Source organism: Hyperolius riggenbachi, chromosome 10, assembly GCF_040937935.1.
Source record: "Hyperolius riggenbachi isolate aHypRig1 chromosome 10, aHypRig1.pri, whole genome shotgun sequence".
NCBI lineage: Eukaryota > Metazoa > Chordata > Amphibia > Anura > Hyperoliidae > Hyperolius > Hyperolius riggenbachi.
The window spans coordinates 198,519,339-198,525,338 of NC_090655.1; the positions used below are offsets into that span (position 1 = coordinate 198,519,339).

A 6,000-nucleotide genomic window follows, 5' to 3' on the forward strand; every position below is an offset into this window, starting at 1 on the left:
TTTAATTTAATTTTCACAATTGCTACACTTTAGCTGCTAACATTTTCACCATGTTGAATCGCTCTAGGTAGCTATCTCTACAGATCAAGCTATTTGTAAGAGCCTTACATAAATGTAGCCTATCCAGCTCATTTAGAAAATTGTGCAGTAAGAAAAACAGTAGTTTGCTGTGTACATTCAGTGTAGATGTCATATAGAAGCTCCTGGCTCTGTTTGGTTTAATGGAAACCTAAATTGAGAGGGATACGGAGGCTAACATATTGATTTTTTACAAAAAATAATGTAGGTTATCTTACATCCAGCTGACCTTTTTAGCACCAGTAGTTTCTGAGTCCCGCACCTAAAACATGTGGCTAATCTAGTCCAACTGTAGTCAGAAAATCTGATCTGCATGTTTGATCAGGGTCTATGGCTAAAAGTATTGGAAGGCAGAGGATTAGCAGGACAGGCAGGCACTGTGCATTGTTTAGAAGGAAAAAATCGTTCAACCTGCATAAGCTTTTGCTTTAGGTTCGGGAAAGTGTGGCACATGATAGCTACACCTGCAAGAGATAAGACTTTGGAAATGTTATCAAGTGGAAATGCATTTCCTTGCTTCTTTTGACTGAAGACGTATAAAAGTGCTAATCTGCGCTAGCCGGGACTTGAACCCGGGTCGCAAGAATGGGAATCTTCCATGATACCCCTACACTACTAGCGCTTGTGAGCATTTTATCTTATGGCTCAAGCCTTAGCCACTGCTTTCTGACATCTTTCATCACCATCAAGCAAAAATGCACTGTTTTTCTACCAATCTTTCTAAGCATGCTGGCCAAGGTGCAATTCTCAAAAAACTTTCTGAAGACATCTTTTGGAGTATATCACTTAAAGGAAAGGCAATGCAAGCTTATTTTAATTTAATTTTCACAATTGCTACACTTTAGCTGCTAACATTTTCACCATGTTGAATCGCTCTAGGTAGCTATCTCTACAGATCAAGCTATTTGTAAGAGCCTTACATAAATGTAGCCTATCCAGCTCATTTAGAAAATTGTGCAGTAAGAAAAACAGTAGTTTGCTGTGTACATTCAGTGTAGATGTCACATAGAAGCTCCTGGCTCTGTTTGGTTTAATGGAAACCTAAATTGAGAGGGATACGGAGGCTAACATATTGATTTTTTACAAAAAATATTGTAGGTTATCTTACATCCAGCTGATCTTTTTAGCACCAGTAGTTTCTGAGTCCCGCACCTGAAACATGTGGCTAATCTAGTCCAACTGTAGTCAGAAAATCTGATCTGCATGTTTGATCAGGGTCTATGGCTAAAAGTATTGGAAGGCAGAGGATTAGCAGGACAGGCAGGCACCGTGCATTGTTTAGAAGGAAAAAATCGTTCAACCTGCATAAGCTTTTGCTTTAGGTTCGGGAAAGTGTGGCACATGATAGCTACACCTGCAAGAGATAAGACTTTGGAAATGTTATCAAGTGGAAATGCATTTCCTTGCTTCTTTTGACTGAAGACGTATAAAAGTACTATTCTGCGCTAGCCGGGACTTGAACCCAGTTCGCAAGAATGGGACTCTTGCATGATACCCCTACACTACTAGCGCTTGTGGGCTGTTTATCTTATGGCTCAAGCCTCAGCCACTGCTTTCCGACATCTTTCATCATTCTCAAGCAAAAATGCACTGTTTTTCTACCAATCTTTCTAAGCATGCTGGCCAAGGTGCAATTCTCAAAAAACTTTCTGAAGACATCTTTTGGAGTATATCACTTAAAGGAAAGGCAATGCAAGCTTATTTTAATTTAATTTTCACAATTGCTACACTTTAGCTGCTAACATTTTCACCATGTTGAATCGCTCTAGGTAGCTATCTCTACAGATCAAGCTATTTGTAAGAGCCTTACATAAATGTAGCCTATCCAGCTCATTTAGAAAATTGTGCAGTAAGAAAAACAGTAGTTTGCTGTGTACATTCAGTGTAGATGTCATATAGAAGCTCCTGGCTCTGTTTGGTTTAATGGAAACCTAAATTGAGAGGGATACGGAGGCTAACATATTGATTTTTTACAAAAAATAATGTAGGTTATCTTACATCCAGCTGACCTTTTTAGCACCAGTAGTTTCTGAGTCCCGCACCTAAAACATGTGGCTAATCTAGTCCAACTGTAGTCAGAAAATCTGATCTGCATGTTTGATCAGGGTCTATGGCTAAAAGTAGTGTTGCTCAAATACCCCTTTTTAAAATTCGAGTTTGGTCGAATTCGAATAGTAAATTATTCGAGGTCAGTCGAATATTCGAGTCGAATAATTTTTACTATTCGATTCGACCTCGGACTTCGAGCTCACTATTCGAGTCGGTATTCGAGCTAACTATTCGAGCTGACTATTCGAATTGGCCTTAAATAGCTTCCAACACTTGTTTTGAGGGTGAATGATGCAAGAAACCTCTTTTTTTCCAAGTAACAACAGCAAGTGATTATGTGGGGATGTTCCTTTAAAAAAAAAATGTGGAAAGAGAAGTTGTGTCCTTAATTTTGTTCAGTAGTGTTACTGTATATTCTTCTTCTTCTTCTTCTTCTTCTTCTTCTTCTTCTTCTTCTTCTTCTTCTTCTTCTTCTTCTTCTTCTTCTTCTTCTTCTTCTTCTTCTTCTTCTTCTTCTTCTTCTTCTTCTTCTTCTTCTTCTTCTTCTTCTTCTTCTTCTTCATCTTCTTCTTCTTCTTCTTCTTCATCTTCTTCTTCTTCTTCATCTTCATCTTCTCCTTCCTTTTCAATATCGTCTTCTTCTTCTTCACGTATTTCTCTTTTCAATTTTTTTTTTAAAGAAATGCAGCTATTTTTGAGCGTAACAAATAGCTGGTGGGCGCACGCATGTTGGAAGCGCCATTGTATGTGCTCCCTGGCAGTGGAAACACAAAGACAGCAGGAGGTAAATTCAGCAGCAGGAGGAGGAGGATGAGTGTGTGGCAGCAGGCAGTCAATGAGGCAGGCAGCTCGCCGTGACATAATAGCCCTGGTACCTAGCGGTGATACCAGGGCTGTAAATAAACACAACAGGAGGTCCCAGACAGCGGTCGTGCAGCCCACATTGTGTCCAATACACAACTGGGACAACACAGTTTTCAACCCGGGCACCTCAGAAAAATTAAACCTTTTTTTTTTTTTTAATGGTTTGTTTGGTTTTTGGTTTTGCAACCAATATAGCTATTGTTTGACGTAATAGCTGGTGGCAGAGTGGCAGCAGAAGGTAAATCATCTGTGTACCCTGGCAGTGGGAAACACAGACAGACAGCAGCAGCAGCAGCAGCAGGAGGAGGTATGGAGGAGCAGTGTGAGTGTGGCAGCAGGTAGGCAGCGTGACATAATAGCCCTGGTACCTAGCGGTGATACCAGGGCTGTAAATAAACACAACAGGAGGTCCCAGACAGCGGTCGTGCAGCCCACATTGTGTCCAATACACAACTGGGACAACACAGTTTTCAACCCGGGCACCTCAGAAAAATTAAACCTTTTTTTTTTTTTTAATGGTTTGTTTGGTTTTTGGTTTTGCAACCAATATAGCTATTGTTTGACGTAATAGCTGGTGGCAGAGTGGCAGCAGAAGGTAAATCATCTGTGTACCCTGGCAGTGGGAAACACAGACAGACAGCAGCAGCAGCAGCAGCAGGAGGAGGTATGGAGGAGCAGTGTGAGTGTGGCAGCAGGTAGGCAGCGTGACATAATAGCCCTGGTACCTAGCGGTGATACCAGGGCTGTAAATAAACACAACAGGAGGTCCCAGACAGCGGTCGTGCAGCCCACATTGTGTCCAATACACAACTGGGACAACACAGTTTTCAACCCGGGCACCTCAGAAAAATTAAACCTTTTTTTTTTTTTTAATGGTTTGTTTGGTTTTTGGTTTTGCAACCAATATAGCTATTGTTTGACGTAATAGCTGGTGGCAGAGTGGCAGCAGAAGGTAAATCATCTGTGTACCCTGGCAGTGGGAAACACAGACAGACAGCAGCAGCAGCAGCAGCAGGAGGAGGTATGGAGGAGCAGTGTGAGTGTGGCAGCAGGTAGGCAGCGTGACATAATAGCCCTGGTACCTAGCGGTGATACCAGGGCTGTAAATAAACACAACAGGAGGTCCCAGACAGCGGTCGTGCAGCCCACATTGTGTCCAATACACAACTGGGACAACACAGTTTTCAACCCGGGCACCTCAGAAAAATTAAACCTTTTTTTTTTTTTTAATGGTTTGTTTGGTTTTTGGTTTTGCAACCAATATAGCTATTGTTTGACGTAATAGCTGGTGGCAGAGTGGCAGCAGAAGGTAAATCATCTGTGTACCCTGGCAGTGGGAAACACAGACAGACAGCAGCAGCAGCAGCAGCAGGAGGAGGTATGGAGGAGCAGTGTGAGTGTGGCAGCAGGTAGGCAGCGTGACATAATAGCCCTGGTACCTAGCGGTGATACCAGGGCTGTAAATAAACACAACAGGAGGTCCCAGACAGCGGTCGTGCAGCCCACATTGTGTCCAATACACAACTGGGACAACACAGTTTTCAACCCGGGCACCTCAGAAAAATTAAACCTTTTTTTTTTTTTTAATGGTTTGTTTGGTTTTTGGTTTTGCAACCAATATAGCTATTGTTTGACGTAATAGCTGGTGGCAGAGTGGCAGCAGAAGGTAAATCATCTGTGTACCCTGGCAGTGGGAAACACAGACAGACAGCAGAAGGGCAGTACACAGCAGCCCACTGTAGGTGTAAAATGTGTGGCTGCAGGCGACGTAATAGTCAAAGTGAACCAGGCTGGCTTAGCGAGCAGGAGCCAGGAGGTGGTAAAGGGTGGTAAGGCACATTAACGATGGTTCCGGCAGCCAGTTCATGTCCCCCTCTCGCCGACAACAGGGGCCAGGAACTCGCCTTCCACCCACGCCTGGTTCATCTTGAGAAACGTCAGTCTGTCCACAGACTTGTGAGACAGACGTGAGCGTTTCTCGGTGACCACGCCACCAGCTGCACTGAAGCAGCGCTCGGACAGCACGCTGGAAGGGGGGCAGGACAGCACTTCCAGGGCGTACTGCGCCAGCTCGCTCCAGATCTCCATGCGCTTGACCCAATACTCCATGGGATCAACAGGGGCATCGCTGTCAAGCCCGCTGTACGACCCCATGTAGTCAGCCACCATGCTGGTCAGGCGTTGGCTGTGACCGGAGGAGGATGCTGCTGCATGCATCTCCTCTCTAGTCACTGCTGCCGGAGCCTCTACAGTCCTGTAGAGCTCGTGGCTGAGAGACAGCAGGTCTGTGGGGCGCTTGCTGCTGCTGGATGCAGGCACCTGCTGCTGCCTCTGTGCTGGCTGCTGGACAGTGGGGGTGGAAGGCTGGGGGAAGGCTTCCTCCAAGCGCTCAACAAGGGCCTGCTGCAAGCTCCTTATTTGTTGCGCTGGGTCTCCTCCTGCAGGCGGCAGGAACTGGCTCAACTTCCCCTTGAGGCGTGGGTCCAACATCATGCTGATCCAGATGTCCTCCCTCTGCTTCATCTGGATCACCCTGGGATCCCTGCGCAGGCACGTCAGCATGTGCGCTGCCATTGGGAAGAGGCGGGCCACGTCTGCTGGCACATCGACGTCAGTGCTGTCCTCATCCTCCTCCTCTGCCGCCTCATCCTCTCTCCACCCCCGCACCAACTCAGCTGCGCTGTGCTGATCCCCCTCATCAGCAGCCAGGTCAGGGACCTCCACCAAGTCCTCCTCCTCCTCCCCCTCAGAGGTGGACTGCGCAGCTGGTTGCCGCTCCTGCTGGTCCAAGGCTGCCGCTCCCTGTTCCAGCAAAGCATCGAGGGCCCTGTTCAGCAGAGAAACCAGGGGCACCCACTCGCAGACCATAGCATGGTCCCTGCTCACCATGTTTGTGGCCTGCAGGAAGGGAGCCAGCACTAAGCACACCTGCTGCATGTGCCTCCAGTCATCATCGGGGACGATGGACGGTAAGTTGCTGGTCTTGTCCCTTCTCAGAGCTGCGGAAAT

General features: G+C 46.1%; 1 non-coding gene across 1 annotated transcript; it reads right to left on the bottom strand.

Moving 5' to 3' along the window:
• Positions 1-629: 629 nt before the first annotated feature.
• Positions 630-700, bottom strand: TRNAG-CCC (transfer RNA glycine (anticodon CCC)). The gene has a single exon. It is a non-coding gene; the product is annotated as a tRNA-Gly (tRNA).
• Between the last annotated feature and the right edge of the window lie 5,300 nt (positions 701-6,000).